An 18,931-nucleotide genomic window follows, 5' to 3' on the forward strand; every position below is an offset into this window, starting at 1 on the left:
AAAGGGACAGATTAAATAAATTGTAAGACACCTATATCAACATTTAAAAAATGAAATATATATATATATATATATATATATATATATATATATATGTAGATGTGTTGATGTGGAAAGACCTGTAAGATCTATTATTAGTGGGGATAAAAGGACAAAGCAATACATATACTATAATATCTTTGTATATAAATTCATAAATATATGTGCTTATATGCCTACAATTATTTCTGGGTAGAAATATAAGAAATTATTAACACTAGTTAGCTGTGGGAAGTGGAAATAAAAGCCACAATGGTTAAGAAATAGGCTTTTACTATTTATTTATTACTCTTTTATATCATTTTCATGTTTAACCATATGTGTGTATTACTTTTATAAAGCTTAAGAAAACAAAAATACCTTAAGAAAACAAAAACAGTTTTCTGCTGTTCGATATGTTTGCCTTGGTATTAAGAAGTATTTTTGCCTATTCTGAATTTGAACATTTGGTCTTTAGACAGCTTTTGAGTTGACAGGGCAACGAGATTCTTGGAACATGCAATATAAACTTGCATATTCTTCTCTCTGTCACCCACATACTCTGGTTCTCTGCTGCCTGGGGAGATTGGGCTAAGTCCCTCACAGGTGTTTGTTATTACAAATGGCAGTGAATTGGAATGACAGCGAACTAGGGGGCATTTCCTCCAGATCTTTGATGAATCGGTTCCACCAACTAGTGCCTTCCCTGTGCAAGACATCAACAGGATTATGGAGGCTACAGAGATGAATAATACACTCCATACTCAGAGTTACAAAATCATGGATGACTACAGTGGATGCTGTTGGTGTCCCATCTAGGACCCTTTTCCTATAGCCTGGTTGCTGTGTGTTGGGTGAGAACAACTCATAGCTGCCCCCCAATCTTGGCCCAACAGAAGCTGCTAAGCTTGGGAGGCTACAAAGTCACTACCCAATCCCCCAGACAGATGCTCTGCTTCTCAGAAAACCACCTAAGATAGGACATAAGACAAAGTACACAAACTATGGCACAAAGTAGAATGAGCTATGTTTTATAAAAGGAATAAAATGCCTTGGAAGAACCCATTAAAAAAGGGATCTAGGAGCATGAAAGACAGTTCAGGTTCACAAAAATTTAATCAGCAGTTCAAATATACCCAGATGCATGTAATATGGACCTTTATTGAGGCACTCAATCATATCAAAAATAGCCATATTAATACAAGACAGAGGAGCAGTCATTTAACACCAACACATATTTTCAAGGAAGATTTCAGGGTTTTAGTTGAAAATAAGTGCAATTAGGAGAAAAGAGTTCCATGGTTGCTCCAAACCTGTTAGCACAGGTTGCAGTTACAGAAGGAGAAATATTATTCATGGACTGTGTATTTTAATAAATATTATTTATTTCTGGGCAAAATATTTAAAGAGGAACACAGACGTACTCATGAACAAATGCAGAAATTTAGGGGGACATATTTAAGCTGTCCGAGGCTGGAATAAATATACTTCTTTAGAAGATCCTGAACTTTTTCATCTGTGAAACCATTTTAGTAGAAGTTAGAACACTGCTTAGCTTTGTATATTGTAGAATTATACTCGTGGAAATATAGAAAATTCAAGTATCAGCTGAGATGAATTGAAGATTTTCATTTGATTGCATTATTATCCTTCTGAGTGGAGTAGGGATGAGTGTGGCGGGAGTGAGAATCCAGGGATGCTTCATGGGGAAGGTGGCATTTGAACTTGGCCTTAAAGAGTAGCTAGGACTTTAAAAAGTCGAGATAAGAATAATAATCCTTCCTTTACGTAACATGCTCTGCTTTACAATTTTTATTGCAATTCCATAGAAAAGGTAAGTCAGGTCTCAATTAGGAAGAAGGATAGAGAAAGAACATTTACAATATACTTAATGATGTGCCAAGTATTGAATCAGGTGCTTTACATATCTTCCCACATTAAGTTTCAAATGACCATTTAAGGTCTTATTTTATATACAAGGAAACTAAGGTCTAGAGAAGGTATGGATAAGGTATCTTTTATTTACCGAGCATCCATGTGTCCACGAGTTATACAAGAAAAATATTGCTATCTCTTTCAGACCTGCTAGAAAGAAATGCCTTGTAGGGCTATTCTTATTGAAGTGAACACTAGCAGCATGACATAGGTAATCCCTTGTAGGTTAGTATTATTGTACACATCAGCACACTGATGCTCAGAATTTTAGCTTATGTAAACTTATATGGCTAGTAAGTGTTGTGGCTAGAATTTGATTTCCCAGAGATAATATTTTCTCATGAGATCTGGCCATACCACCTAGATGAAGGATGCAAATGACAAGCTAATAGGTTTGAGCTTTATTCTACAGGCAGTAGTGATAGTCGTGGTGATCTGTGAGTGAGAGAGTGGCAGAATCAAAGGTTAGCTTTAGAGAGAACTCCTGGAAGGTGAGATTGGGTGTACCTAAGAGAAAGGATTAGAAGTAGATCCACCATTTCCAGGGCCATAGGGGTTAATGTCAGAGATAACCCAAGCAACACTCTAAATCTCCATATAAGGCAAGAGGAATCCCAGAAATGTATGGCTGTAGCCATTCCTGGGAAGAAGCATGGGGAGTATAGCAAGTCTTAGCCTAGAAGCAAATATTTGCCAAATAACCCTTTCCTATGTGACACAGCACTAGGGGAATTTCCAAAGGACAGAAGACATGGCACTGCCTTGAAGAAGGGATATCCCATTGGGAGTAATATTCTGCATATAGTAATCCTTTTAACTGGCCAATTGCAAATAAAGACAGAAAAAAATAAGGTAGGTGTGATAATTTTAAAATTTCACTAATTTGGTCAAAACTTATCAGTCAATTTTCATGTGCTAAGAACTGTGTTGTCCATGAGGTATAATAAGAAATGGTCCATGATTAAAAGTTTAAGGCAGGAAAAGGGAAGTAGGTAGATGGCATGAGTGCTTATGTTAAATCTCAAAACTGGTTTAAGGAAATCTCAAGCTCGACAAATCTCTAGAGGCCTCGAAGAATCAAATGCAAGTCCTTTCTGGAGGAAGGCAACTTCATCCTAAGCTTCAAAGAATCCCTATGAATCATTTTAAAATGCAATGAGCAGGCATAAAAATCAAAGGAAATGTTGCATACAAGGAAACAACGTACCATGTGCAAGAACCAGCACTGAGGGCAGTAAGTCTCACTCATACTACAAAGCTATAGTATGTTCACAGAGACAAACGAAGGCTTGAGAGAATCTTCCAGAAATTCTTTAAAAGTGATTTAACATAGTGATAAAAAGAACCAAAGATAATGTTTAGTAATATTACCAGAATTGAAACTTCCATAGATAGACATGTCAGAAGAAGGAATTAGGGAACTGTAGATAAGAAATTTTACAGAATGTAGCACAAATATACACAAAGATGGAAAATATGGGATAGAGATGAACAGATGTGAAGGATAAAGTAAGAAAATCTAAATATGTTTAACTGGACCCTTGGAAAGGTATGGTATAGCGAATATGGCAGAGCCGAAGAATCTTCCTGATGCCAAGACACCAACCCATAAGTTCAAGAAACCTAATTTGGCTTTGCTGAACAATGCCTGTGAACTTCACCACCAAGAAAAATAGAAATAAGGTATCATTCTTCTTTATACTTTGGATGGGGTAATGGCTTAGATTTTTCTGTGTTTCTTCTGAGAGCTTTAGATATCACCTCTGCTTTTCACTAGTATTGGGAGGAAATCTTAGCAAAATCCCTAAATGAGTCTTGAAATCTCCAGAAAATAAATTTTCAATTTCAAGGAATTAAATGAGGCTAAAAGACTATTGTCACTGTTCCTAAGGAAGACATACTGAGGTCCTGGTAGTTTTTTTCATATCTATCCTGAGGGAGAATAAGTAACATCCACACATCCGTTCTTAAAATCCCTTTGTCCATCCAGGAGTCCTGATTTTTTTTGATATGTATAGAAAATGAAGAAGTTTGTTATTGTGTATAATAAAAAAAAAAAGCAAAAGAAGATTGCTGTTGGATTTCTCCAAGAACCCATAATTTCTGGTACAGAGGAAGTAATAAAATGGTCAAGATGGTCCTTCTTGCCAGAAGAGACTCCAAGTCATTTTTACAAGGCTTGGCTATCAATTGTGGACATAATTCTACTGCCAAGCACTCCTGTCCCCAATCACCAGTTGAGGTCTGAGACTAAGCAGCCCCAGGCAGGGAGTGAAAGCAGGGTAGCCATGCTTGGGTGTGGTAAAGCAGTGGCTCTAATTGGAAATAGGGTGTGTGAAACCTTCATGGTTCTCTGTGCATTAGTGTCCTGAAATTTCTATACCTGGCAATCAAAATAGTTAGGATATCATCTAATTCAGGGAAGGAAAGGTGTTGCCTAAGAATAGATTTATCTATAATAGGCAGCCAACATTAGTGTATTGAGTAATACAGGAGTTTGTTATTCATTTGTCAAAAGTCTAGAGTGAAAGAAAAGGGCTGCTAGGGCAGCTCTGCTCCCTGAAGTTGTTAGGGACTCAGGCTTCTGCTTCCTGACTGCTCTGTATCCCTGGTGTGCTGTCTAATGATCCAATATGGCTGCTGAGTTCCAGCCATCACAACCAAATTCCCATTAGTAGGAAAGACGAAGAAGTGAAAATCACACCATCCTTCTTGCTTTAAGCCCACTTTTCAGATATTGACACACTATTTCTGCTTACAACCTGATATGGTTTGAATATTTAGCCCCTCCAAATCTCATGTTGAAATGTAATCTCCATTGTTAGAGGTGGGCCTAGTGGAGGTATAGGATCCTGAGGACAGATCCCTCGTGAATGGCTTAGCGCCATCCCCTTGGTAATGAGTGAGTTCTCACCCAGTTGGTTCACTTGAGCTCTGGTTGTTTAAAAGAGTCTGGGACCTCCCCCTTCTCTCTCTCTTTGTCCCATTCTTGCCATATGATGTGCTGCTCTCCCTTTGCTTTCCACCATGAGTAAAAGCTCCCTGGGGCATCACCAGAAGCCAAGCAGATGGTGGTGCCATGCTTCCTGTCCAGCCTGCAGCACCGTGAGCCAATTAAACCTCTTTCCTTTATAAATTACCCAAGCCCAGGTATTCCTTTATAGCGATGCAAAATGGATTAACACACAACCCATTGGCCAGAACTTACTCACATGGCCACTTCTAGGTGGAAAATAAATTTTTTCTTTATTCTTGACAGCTCTATGTCCACCCAGCTAAAAATGGTAGGGAGAGGTGGCTATTACTGTGGAAAATGAAGAGAATAAATATCTGGAGACAACAGAGGAAGACATTCCTAATTCTCTCAGGACTTAGCATAAATAGATTTTCTAACACGTAAATACAAAGAAATGTGTTAGAGCAATCAATTAAAAAAAACATGACTATGTTCCATATACTTTGCCAAGTGTTTTTTGTGTACTAACTCATTTGAACCTCACAACAATATAGGCATTATAATCATCCCCCTTTCACCAAAGACACTACAATAAAGAGGGGTTAGGTCATTCGCCCAAAGTCACAGTGTTGGAAAATGGCAGAAGCATGAGGTGAATCCAGGTAGACTGGCTCTAGAGTCCTTAGGTTCAACCAGGAAGCAATACTGATTCTCGCTCTGAAAAAAAATTGCATGTGTGTGTGTGTATTTATGTGTGTGTGCTTCTATGTGTGTGTGCGTGTATTTAAGTCAATATTTTTATGTGCTGGAGAAAACATCCAATTAAGAGGCTGTTGCCTGTAACATGAGAGAGTTTGATTTTGTAAGCTTGAACTATTAAAGTATGGCATTTCAATAAATGCCTTTTAAGACACTATAATATGTATTCATAATAGAGGGTTTAACCTGGCAGAACCGAACCACTAGTGTCTGCGTAATTACACCTCCATGTGCTTACCAGCAGTAATTTCAGGCAAAGAGCTGTTGAAACTGATTCGAAGCAGCCAGGCCCAGGTTCAGGGTGCCTAGTAATCAGAACTAATTAATAAACCATGTCCTTTTTGGGCATCATGATTTAAAAGCTGTGGTTTAGCAATTAAAATTCCAATCTTCAGTTGTAAGAAAAGGGGAGGAGAGAAGTAAGAAGTGGTCTTCAAACCAATAATCCACCAAGCCACTTTCAATATGTTTTGTGTTTTTCATTTGAAGGACAGGCAGTTGTGAATATTCCAAAAGAGCATTCAGTAAAGCCCAAATTTGCTAAGGCTCCAAGTTGTCACAATTAAATCTTTGTTGGGTTGGCCAGATGACATTTGAAAGAAAAAGCAGCACACAGGCTACTAATGAGGAAATGCTTTAGGCAAATCCAATCAACTCTCCTACCAGACTGGTTTCTAAGGGGCCAGAAAGTCCGTCTGATGTGTTCAAGTTTTCTTAAAAATAACAACAAACACGACAACAAAAAAAGAATTTCCAGATTATAGGAAGGAAAAAAAAATTCATTGCTTTAGAAGATGTAAACACAAATGTGGAGTTTTAAAAATGTGATTAAGGAGAAAGGGGATTAGCTGGAGGCAAGAAATCTGGGTATTCAGACTTTTGGTGAAATGTTCAAGTTGGGGACAGGTTGGTGACAGTGGGAATTGCCAACAAAATGCAAATAAGATTTACCCTCAATGGCATTTTCCCAGGTCATCTTAGGGAGGAAAGATGCAGAGAGAGATCATCAATATTTTCAAAAAGACCAAGAAATGATGAAAGAGGTAGTATGTTTCTCAGAAGTTATAGCTAATGTCTTGAGAGGCTGAATGATGCAGAGGAAGGAGAATTGGCCCTGGGAGTCTGAGACCTGGATTACAGTTCCAGCTTTGCCACTAACTAGCTCTCCAGCCCTGGGCAAGTCACTTCCCTTGCCTGGATCTCATTTTCTTTGCCTGTCAAAGGAGGGAAATAAGGTCCCTACCCTTCAAACATTCTCTGATTTCTTGGGAAGCTGCCTTTTCTGACAACATTAAAAAAAAAAAAAAAAAAAAAAAAGAATGTGTTTTACCTCATCTTGCTATTTATGTCATCACCAAGAAATAGCCCTGTTCAAATGTGTGCCACATTCTACACAGAGGCCTTAAGCAGATGTGTCTTCTGACTGACTTTTTAACCAAACCCTACAGGCACCTGACAAATAGGAATATAAGCCCACATTGAGATTATGTTCTCAAGTTACTTTTTCTTAGGTTTGGCAGCATTATCTAGAAGAATCATTATTTTCATTCAGTTACCAATATTTATTTTACTTCCATTCTGCCAGCTGAATCCTGGCATAAATACATCTGGAAGGGAAGAAGCACTTGAAGGATGGTCAAAATGTTCTGAAGAAGTCATAGGATGTTCTTGGAGAGGGGACTGAGTTTTAAAATGTGGAGTTGAGAGTAAAATAAACTAGGATGAATTTGTCAAGTAATCTTTGGCCTCCAAAGAAAAGATTATCTCAAAATTGTCCTATTTTATTTAGACTAATCCACTCATTCAATGTGACCTACCTTGATTCTTCAACAAAGCAAGATAATTGACACCAAAGTAAGGCAATGGACTCACAGAAAGTATCCCATCTCGTGAGTAATCCTACATCCATCCAGAGCACACTGATTGGTTTAGTTATTAATTAATTCAACAAATGTTTAATGAGCTCTTTCTGTAGGGAGGGCCCTGAGTATTGGAATAGTCATAGTGAATAAGACCGACTGGCTCCCTACCCTTAAGGTGCTTGCATTCCAGTACACACGTGCCTGCTGCGGCATAGGGTGGAGACATTAAACAAGCAGACAATATAGGGCATTGCTCAGAAAGTGACATGCACTAGAGGACAGGAGCCTGTCCCCTTTCACACAGAGCCATTCACCATCTGGCACCTGCCTACTTCCTGACCTAATCTTAGCTGACTTGTTTGTTCTCCATAGTTCACATGCAAGCTACAGAGAAGTACTGTTTAATTCGCTGAACATGCCATGTTCTCTCCTGCCTCTGTTCTTTGCACATGTGGTTTCCTCCACATGGAAACCTTTCTGGAAAACTCCCTACATCCTTTAAACCTCATGCTGGGTAAGACCTCCTTTTCAAAGTGCTCCTGACACCTCCAGGCATGCCTCCCTTAAACACCAGCTGTGCTTTGTAGCAGCTTCCACTGATATCAACAGCATCAGGACCATAAACATCATGATGATGGCTTATTCCACACCAGGCACTGTGCTGATCAGCTTACAAATATTTTAAAAAACCCTTATATTTATATGCAATTGTTTGCATAATAAGTCTTTCTAGTAAAACCATAAGGTCTTCAAAGTTGAATGACTACTTTACAAACTCTGGACTCTGGAGCCCGACTATACAGTTCACATCCCAGCTCTGCCACCTGCCAACTACGTAAGCTTGGGAAAATTTCCTTACCCTTTTGATACCTTCACTTTTCCATGTGAAAAATGAGGATGCATAGCCGTTCTTACCTCAGAGAATTGTTATAAGGTTAGGAGGATTAAATGAGTTACACACACAAAGGGCTTGGAAGAGTGTTTAGTACATAGAAAGTACTCATTACTGTCAGAAAAAATAAAAACTCAGGGACATGCAATTAGCACAAATGTCTGGCTATAAAACATGGAATTGTGAGCAAATGAACAACAAATAGAATCTCTACAACATAGTCTCTCATATTTTTTAATTTTTTTTGAGAGATGGAGTCTGGCTTTGTCACCCAGGCTGGAGTACAGCGGCACGATCTTGGCTCACTGCAACCTCCGCCTCCTGGGTTCAAGTGATTCTCCTGCCTCAGTCTCCTGAGTAGCTGGGATTATAGGTGCGCAGCACCACGCCTGGCTAATTTTTGTATTTTTAGTAGATACGAGGTTGCACCATGTTGGCCAGGCTGGTCTCGAACCCCGGATCTCAAGTGATCCATCCACCTTGGCCTCCCAAAGTGCTGGGATTACAGGCGTGAGCCACCGTGTGTGGCCAATTTCTCTGAGTTGTTCTCTAGGAGCAGTGTCATAACCAATCTTTATTATAGATCAAGTAGCAGAGGCCAGAGAGTATCAGTCACTTGCCTAAGGTTACAAGACCAAGGAGTCACAGATGAGGGTCAGGAACCCTGCACTCTATCCTGTAAAATGGAGGTAGGCAAGATTTTTCCTTAAAAAGCCAGAGAAAAAAATGCTGAGGGCTTTGTGGACCTTAGAGTCTGTCATAACTTCATTTTGCCATCGTTGCACAAAGAGGTCACAGGCTGTACACAAGTACACCAGTGTGGCAGCATTCCAACAACACTTCATTCACAGAAACAGGCAGAAGGCCAGGTTGGACCCACGGGCTGTAGTCTGCCAACTCCAGCTTTAGAACAATAACAACAACTAGCAATTATTGATTACTTACCACGTGTTGAACCTGGCTCTAAATGTGTAAAGTATGCTCATTAGGGAGCAATTCTATGAAGTAGGCATACTATTACGCCTACCTTATAAGAAAGAAAATTGTGGCATGGAGAACTGAAGTGACTTGCCCACGGTCACGCAGTAGCAATTGGCAGTGCTGAGATTTGAATCGAGGGTGTCTAGCTCTACAGTCTCAACTTCCAATCACTTTACCATGCTTTTTTCTTGTATCCTGGATGCTGCCTCTAAACATATGCAAATGTTCATGCCTGAAACCTGTTTGTACAACCACAAAAATTTTCGAAGTCATGTTTTTAAAAACATCTTTTAGCTGAGCATGGTGGCTCACACCTGTAATTCCTGAACTTTGGGAGTATGAGGTGGGAGAATTGCTTGAGGCCAGGAGTTAGTGACTAGCCTGAGCAATACAGCATGACCTCATTTCTACAAAAATAAAAATTAAAAAATTATCCAGGCATGGTGGTGCACACCTGTAGCCCTACCTGCTCAGGTAGTGAAGCAGGAGGATCACCTGAGCTCAGTAAGTTGAGGCTGCAGTGAGCTATGATCATGCCACTGCACTCCAGCCTGTGCAAAAGAATGAGACTTTGTGTCAAAAAAAGAGAAAAAACAAAAAACTTTTAATCTGCAATGTTTTCTTTTCATCATGTCATAAACTGATAAAATATCAGTGTTTGTGTTTTCATAAAGAAAAAAGATAAGCCAGGGTAAAAAGAGGCTGGAACTACTGGGATCTTGCTCATTTGACATCCAGATATTATAAAGCAGCTGGCCCACACTCCTTCAAGCCTGAAGGTGGCAATGGCTGAATCTAATAGATAAGGTACATAATAGGTGTTGCTTTTATTACTTCAACTTACTAGATAGCCTCTGGGAGGGACACCTAATGCTTATGATGACAAAATTGAGATTTTAAGAGTTTCACACAGGCACTAAATAAAAAGATGAAATATAATAGTGATAAAGTAGAAAGTTCTGTCATTGCATATTCAAAATAAAAATCTCTGTAACATGTAGGACAGGGAGAACTGTGTTAAAACCTGTTGATAAGAATAAAGATTCTAGGGATTTTCATGGCTATGATTCCCATAACAAAGTAGTAGGATATTAGGCTCCACTGATAGAAGTATGGCGTTCAGAAGAGAGAGAAGTCCTTCTCTTTGCCTCCTCGATCAGCCTATACCTGAAGCCCTAATAGGTTAGATGATGTTTAAATGAGGGTAAAGCAAGTGATCAGCTTGTTGAAAGGCTCAGGAAATAATTAAACCGTACATTAAATGACAGACATTAGCACAAAAGAGTGAAGTGCATAAACTTTGGAGTCTGACCCTGGGGTCCAATTCCAAGCTCTCCTATTGCCTAGCTCTGTGGTCACGAGCAAATTACTTGGTTTCTCCACATGCTTGTTCTTTCACTCACTCATAGAATTGATGTGAGGATTCAATGAATCAATGTAAGTAAAAATCTACAAGAAACTTGGGATAGTAAACACTGAAAGGTACACTACAATTATTAGAAGTTATTCAACCTAGAAAAACAATTTACAGGACTTAATAACTGGGGATTGGGTTAACTTCACTTTGTGTATGTCTGCAGAATACAGCCATGATCAGTGAATACAATCAACAGGGGTAAGATTTGGGTTCAATATAAGAAAAGACTGAGAGGTGGTGACTTCCCTATGCTAGTGACATTTCAAGCAGAAACTGGATGAGCTATCTCCCAGTCACATTGCAGAAAATAATTCTACTTTGTGGAAGAGTAGATTGTTTCTAAAATCTCTTCAAGTTGCCATATTCTGTGATTCCTTCTGGAATGTGGTTAATTGAGATGCCTAATCCAAAGACTCCAATATAGTGAGATCGATTCACAGATACATTACCAAGCATAAAATTGTGCTGTACATTTCTTCATTATTATATGCTTATTAGCTACATATTAGTAGTGTGGCAATGAGACAATTTGTTAAGCTATCTGGGTCTCAGAATCCTCATCTGTATAATGTGGAAAACAATGTCTTCCTTAGATAGGCAATACGATGTAGTGGTTTAAAATATGAGCTCTAGAGTCAGAGCATCTGGGTTGGAATCCCAAATCTTCCATTTACAAGGTGGACTTCTTTAAGAAGTTATGTAACCTCTCTGTACCTCAGTTTGCTTACCTAATAATAACAGCACTTATCTCTTAGGATTGTTACAAGGATTAAATAATTTCAAAAAATGTATACAAAGCCCTTAGAACAGCATCTAGCACATGCTTATCACTCAAATTTAAATATTACTATTAGGTCATTGCTGTTATTGTTGCTATGAAATTTCAGTGAGAAAATGCATTGCAAGGATGTCCCTTTCGGACTCTTAGAACTGTCAAAATAAAAAGTGCTTGAAAGTATCATTTCTTTCATTAATTTCTTGCGTACAAATTAAGCACTTACTCTGTGCATTGTGTGGGACTAGACATTACAGGACAGAAAATCAATTGGATATACGAGTTACTGCTTCTGAGAATTTTATAATCATGCCAGGCAGAAAAGGCATAGAAACCTAAAATACCAAAATTTCTATAGAATATGATTCAATACACACAAAAAGTAGTCTAAAGTTTATTCATCAGATATTAGTAAGTACGGAGAGGACCTGGATTAATTTGCCAGCAAGGCCCTCACCATCAAAAATAATCATAATTTCTCTTCCCTGGGAAAATACAGTAACTATTTTAACAGCTATACTCTAACATCTGAAGACAGGAAGTGAGTAACAGGCAGAAAGGATGTCTGAAGGCTCAACTCCAAATATTGTTTTTACTCCTTGCTAGACAGAAGATCACATGTGAAAGAAACTTTACATCAAAAGCAGGAAGTGTGTCTCTCTCTTGCCCCTTACAGGTATCTCTGGAAGATAAAACTCTATTGTTCCAGGTGTAGCTTCATAATAACATCCTGCAAATCAAACTTGGGGCTCAGTAAATTTGCAGTTATTTTTCAGTGACAGAAGCCCAGAGTCATAAAGCTTTTCCAAAGGAAACCACATTAAGTAAACTAAATATCATTACCAAGGGTAGAGTCAGGAAAGGAATGACATTTTTCCACCTTACTCCGAATATGCTGCAAATCTAAAGTACTTGTAGAGGCATCTGAAGGTAAGGTAGATGGTGACGGGTTCTCTGAAACATCAGAGTCTGGCAGACTAGACAATGCTATGGATACCTCCTATTTTGAAAGTGCTTTATAGCACTTCCTTGCACACAACCTCATTGCATGCTTATTGTCATCCTCATCTAAAATATGCATAAGTTGCAGGGCCTTTTAGAATCTGACTATGCATCTATTTTTTGAGACTTCCATGACCCAGAGAGTGAAAGCCTAACAACTTTCCCCATCAAATTTTACCTCCTCCCCCAAACATATGTGCACACACAAACACATCTTGCTCCATAAAACTAATGCCTTTAGGACTCAGCTCAATGTGACTTCACTGCGCTTCTGCACTGGATTTTCTTCAAGAGGCCAAACTTAGCTTGGCCTTGCCTCATACTCTCTCAGGAGAGTAATTCCTAAGAATTACATCAGGATGACAGAGGAAAGGCCTAAGCAAGCTTTAAGGTTCTATCAGAGTCAGAAGAATAAAACCTCACAAGATTTAATGCTAAACCTCTAGAAGGTTCACTTGAGGCATAGCAGTCAAGATAGTTGGGCCTTTGTTGTCTTTTAAAAAGGTAGGAAAGGAATGATGGTGAGCATCAGTGAATGGATATAACCCTTTCAATAAATAAACCCATAGAAAAATTTAACAATAAAAAAGTAGGCAAATTGAGGTTCATAGAGTTTAAGTATCTTACTGCAATAGATATTCCAAGCACCAGACCTGGAATTTGATCCCACATCTTATAAATCTAATTTGAAAATCCCTTTCACCATAATCACAGATGTAATAATACATCTACTTCAAGTAACATGAAGACATGAGCTCGATTATTGCAGTTAATGAGCAATGAATTGCTATTGATGCTGGGAAAATCTATGGATATTGGAAAAGGGGACTAAATTAATAAACATACTCTGTGATAATTACATCAGAATTGATGTTATCAAAATATTCCACATGTGCCATAAGAAAAAATCTAAAGGTCATATAGGAAATCCTAAAAAACAAACTGTCACATCTGATGAAAATAAAAAAATTGACATAAAATTTGTATTATAAACAAAAGGGGAAATGACATCAGATATAATATATATTAAAATAATAAATAATCTCTAAAACATAAAAGAATACTTTTGACAGTTTTATGGTAATAAGTTTGAAAACCTGGAGTGCACAAATTCCTAGAAAAAAATAAACTTAACAAAACTGACCTAAGAAAATAGAGCGCATGGTTAGTCTTGTAACTCTTAAAGGAATGGGAAAATTCTTTAAAAATAATTTTAAAATTTATTCTTTCATTTTAAAGAAAATTTTTAAAAAGAAAATACTAGAACCAGAGCTTATTAGTGAATTCTACCAAATCGTTAAAGAACAGCTCATTCAAATCTTAATCAAACTATTCCAGAGACTAGACACAAAAAGAGTCTCCCCAAATTATTCCATGAAGCTAATTTAACTTTAATAACAAAAGAAGTCATGGAAAATTTTTAAAAGGAAAATTGCCCATCCATTTTCCTAAATATAAACATAAATCCCAAATGCCAAACAAAATATCAGTAAACCAAGTCCAACAATATATATAGAAGACAGTAGTACAGCATGACCAAGTTTGGACTGTGTGAATAATCCAAGATTGATTCAATATTAGAAAATGTATTATTGGCATTCAATATATTAACAGATAAAAGGAGAAAAGTATATGACTACTTAAGTGAGGAAAATACATTTTATATTTTATAAACTTTAATAGACAGTTATAGGAAACAAAAGAAGCCCTTAGTAAACCAGAAATAGAAGGTAACTTCCTTAACTTCCTAAAGACTATCCACTAGAAATAAAACCAAATTGACATCAAGCATTCTGAATAAGGAAATGCTGTAAGCATCTCCTTGAAAATCAGGAGGGAATTAACAATACCCTCCCATTACCCCTCTATATAATGTTGCACTGGAAGTCCTAGGCTGTGCTAAATGACAAGAAGAAGCAATTCAATGTATAAGGATTGGAAGGTTAAAAATGTTAAACAAATGGATGCATGAATGAATAAGTGAGAGAGTGAAAAAATGGAAGGAAGGGAGGAAAGGAAGGAGGGAGGGAGAAAGAGAGGGAGGGAAGGAGGAAGGAAAGAAAGTGTAGGATAAAGCACCTAGAACTTGTTATACCTGAATTTCCATCATGGCTGGGGTCCTAATTCTCTGAGTAGTTGTTAGCAAATCATTTAATCCTCTAGTGTTCTTAAATTTCCTATTCTATAAAATCAGGGAAACTACCTTGGTTAATTAATTCCATTAAAAAGGATAGAAAATATGGGAAGAAATACAGGCTTCTGGGATGAGAGTGAACTATTTCAGTTTTGGAGATGTGAGGTTTGACCTGTGGACAGAACCTCCATGAAGAGATAGAGGTCAACAGACAGCAGAATTATGAGTCTGAAGCTTTGGGAAATGGTCAGAGCTTCATCTCAGTTCCAGTGGAAGGAGATATTTCATGACGACTGTAATGGTTAGCACTTATTGAGCACTAACTAAATGTCCAGGGTTTTACATAGATTACATCTTTTAATTTTCACAACCACCTTGTGAGATCGTACTGTTATTATTAACAGTTTACAGATGAAGACACAGAAGTCAAATAACTTACCTAAGACCCTACAGCCTCAAAGTTGTGATTCAAGCCTGATTCCAAAGCTTTTCCTCTTTCCCACTGTGCTGGGAAAGTCTGCCTTTTGGAATCAGATCTGATTTAGAATCTTTTCTCCCCAAAGAGCCTTGAGGTCTGGACAACTTGCTACAGTTCTCTAAGCCTGAGATTTCTTCTCTTGAAAAAGAAGAAAATAATACTAAAAGCATGGGGTTGTTGTGTATATTTTATCAGATGATATATGTAAAGTGTCTGGTATTTAAGAAAAAAAAAAAAAGGTATGCCATAAAGAGTAGTTCCCTTTGCCCTTTCTGCCCAAGGCAAACCTCCCAGAAGCAAACTAGAGAACAAGGACAGAGGGAGATAGCAGGTATGTAACACCCTAGAGCCATTTTCTTATGTTCCAAGTTATCCATATCCTCACTATCCCCCAACCGTTTCCGCAGACAGCCCAGGGGCAAGCAAAAGGGCACAAGGCAGACATCAAAGCTCAAAAGGGAAATAGATGTTGAACTGAACAGATGACTTAAACCCTTCCTCCTATTCTAAAACACTATCTATGTTCCCTGATCTAATCTTGGAGCAGGGAAGAAGGGGGCGGAGGTTGTGGGTGTTGTGAAGGGAAAACTCAAACTAAACAACAGGAAGCTTATTGGCTTATTTGAGTACCAGTATAGTTGAGCTAAAAGATCACAGACTTTGAGTCAGATCAATCCAGCTTATGCGGCTGATTGCTGCACAAATGGCTATGGGGAACATTTCCTGACCTCTTTAAGTCTCACAGGACCTGTTAACATGTAACACACAAATTTGCTATTAAATTAGGTAACACTTGCTGTGGTTAGAATGCGTCCCCTCCAAAATTCATGTTGAAATTTAATCCTCATTATGATAGTATTAAGAGGTGGAACCTTTTGGGAAGTGATTAGGTCACGAGGGTTCTACCCTCATGAATGGATTAGTGCCTTACCAAAGGGCAGCAGGGAACTAGTTTAGGCCCTTTTTGCCCTTCTGCCTTCTGCCATGTGAGGACACAACATTCATTCCCTCTGGAAGACAAAGCAAGGTGCTCTCTTGACAGCAGGGAATGAGATCCTCCCCAGACACCAAACCTATTGCTGGCTCAGTCTTGGACTTCCCAGCCTCCAGAACCATAAGAAATAATTTTTTTTTCTTTATAAATTACCCAGGCTCTGGTATTCTGTTACAGCAGTACAAATAGACTAAAACAATATAAAATATTAAAGGATATTTAGCACACATTCTGAAATGTGTTAAAAGGCAACTCTTCCTGGGTACTGATATGAATCTCAAAACAATCACTAGAAAATATTTTAGGGCATACTGACCTGCACTTGGAGAAGAATCCAGAACAAAATCTTTTTGGCTTGTGCAAAAACCAAAAACCAAACCAAAACAAAACCCTATTTTTTGGTGTTGTCTGTGGTAGAACATCGAAACCCAGGTATTCACTGGCAGAAAACAAAACGAGAGTTTTAACAAGCCTGGGACAAGTAGCCTGAAAAAATCTCAAATCACTTCGTGATTCATGTTGTTGTTTAAATGGTGATATGGTTAACTGAATCTAGGTATGAAACTTAAGTTTCCTCCAGGTTGAAAGTGGACTTGAAGTATTTCAATGTAAATAACACCTTTAAATATTACATAATTTTAAAAATCATTAAAAAAATCTTTATACACTCTAAATTGTGTTGCCCTAAGGCAAAGTATACTCCACATTTCAAGGCGTCACAGCTCCCTGAGATCAAAGCTCTAGGTTAGCTAAATGGGAAATCCTGGCTGTGAGTTACAGACGAACACTCTTATTATCCATTGTCCTGGGCCTCCTCGCTTCCCTCCATGCAAGACTGTTTACTGTGTAAACAGTAGCTGTGCAGGCTCTCAGGTGTTTTGTACCAAAGAATTCAACATTATTTTTCCATGAAAAAATACAAGTGTTTTACTTTCTGTCAGAGTCTAAACTCTTCACTCCTTTTTCTTTTCCGTTCAACGGATAATGCATATTTAAGTATATGACCTCATTAGACAAGCCTACAAGTCATGCAGGATTTCTGACTCAAGCAGGCTCTGAGGACCCTAAAACATAATAAAGTATTTGTAGTCTAATATGCTATCAATTATAACAGGAGCAGAACCCAAAAAACAAACTTTTATCTTTAGAGTAGTATATCTTGTTTGTCAATATAAAAAAGAAAACATTCATTTTCTTTTCTTTTTTAAATCCTTAGGCAATATTCAACTATGTTTTAAATGGAATCTTCTGCTTTAAGAAAGTCCACCAGCATTATACACATTATAATATTCTAATTACTTCCAAGAAATGCTTCCTTCCAAGTTTGCAATCATTTACAAACATTAAGACATACTTCAGTGAATCACACTGAGAATTCATGGAATTGTAGATTTATAAGTGAATTACACTTGGAATGAATTTTCTTTCAGAACTTAGAAATACATGACAGGCCGGGCGTGGTGGCTCACGCCTGTAATCCCAGCACTTTGGGAGGACAAGGTGGGCAGATCAACGAGGTCAGGAGATCAAGACCATCCTGGCTAACACGGTGAAACCCCATCTCTACTAAAAATACAAAAAAATTAGCCAGGCATGGTGGCGGGTGCCTGTAGTCCCGGCTACTCAGGAGGCTGAGGCAGGAGAATGGCATGAACCTGGGAGGCGCAGCTTGCAGTGAGCCGAGATCACACCACTGCACCTGCACTCCAGCCCTGGTGACAATGTGAGACTCCATCTCAAAAAAAAAAAAAAAAAAAAAAAAAGAAGAAATATATGACATTATTCATATAGTGAATGAGGTACACACCATCCTAAATTTTTCAACAATTCCTGTTACCAAACAAGGAGGTCAAGGATAGAAGCACTATCAAGTCCTAATTTTATATGCATTTTTTATATGATGATAAATTAATTATGTAGCAACTTAGAAAAGCTCAGTGGAGATGAAAATGTCACATTGTAAGCCATTGTAATAACATGGTAAACTTATTAATACCACAGGGGCTTTTATTTACCCTTTAACCAAAACTGTGAAGAAGCATCATAGCACTCATTCAGTGATAGTTCATAGGCAACTATGAACTGTCCATGAATGATCAGATTTATGCCTCACTACAGTTTATTTTCCATATGAAGAAGCTGAATCTCAGGCAGGTAGACTCACCCAACTTCTTATGCTGCATAGTAAGTGGCAGAGCGGGAATCTGAACTCAGGCTTTATGATCCAGCACTAGCATTAACCATTACACATGCTGCACACCTGTGACACCGTCTTCTCCTCATTACTATTGCCAGTACCTGGTCATGTGGTTTCAGAAACCCATCTCTATTCCCAGGAAGAAAAGCATCTAAAATGCATTGACTCCATAGTGGAGTAATATAAATATTGTCATTCTTGGAAATTGTTTTAGAGTGGAAAAACCTGAACTAAAGAGTTACGATCATGTGGGTTGATGTGCAGTTATCTCTTTCAGCTGCATGAGAATGGACAACTCATTTCATCTTTCTAAAGTTCAGCCTCCTCATCTATAGATACACCGGATAGAATATTTTTAAAAATTCAGGCATAATCTACACAGAGTGAAGTACTCAGACCTTACATGCCTCTTTCAGTCTGGATGAATACATACTACATGCATTTCATAGGTTTCATTTTCATCTGTCTAGACATTTCCCTCATGCTCCTTTTCAGTCACCCCTACCCCAAAGAAAAGTAGCTACTGATCTG

General features: G+C 38.1%; 1 protein-coding gene across 1 annotated transcript in view; it reads right to left on the reverse strand.

Annotated features, from left to right (window-relative positions):
* SNTB1 (syntrophin beta 1) overlaps positions 1-18,931 on the reverse strand; it is a 289,632-nt gene that overhangs the window by 171,781 nt on the left and 98,920 nt on the right. The window lies entirely within an intron of this gene.

The sequence above is a fragment of the Pongo pygmaeus genome, chromosome 7 (genome assembly GCF_028885625.2).
Source record: "Pongo pygmaeus isolate AG05252 chromosome 7, NHGRI_mPonPyg2-v2.0_pri, whole genome shotgun sequence".
Classification (NCBI taxonomy): Eukaryota; Metazoa; Chordata; class Mammalia; order Primates; family Hominidae; genus Pongo; species Pongo pygmaeus.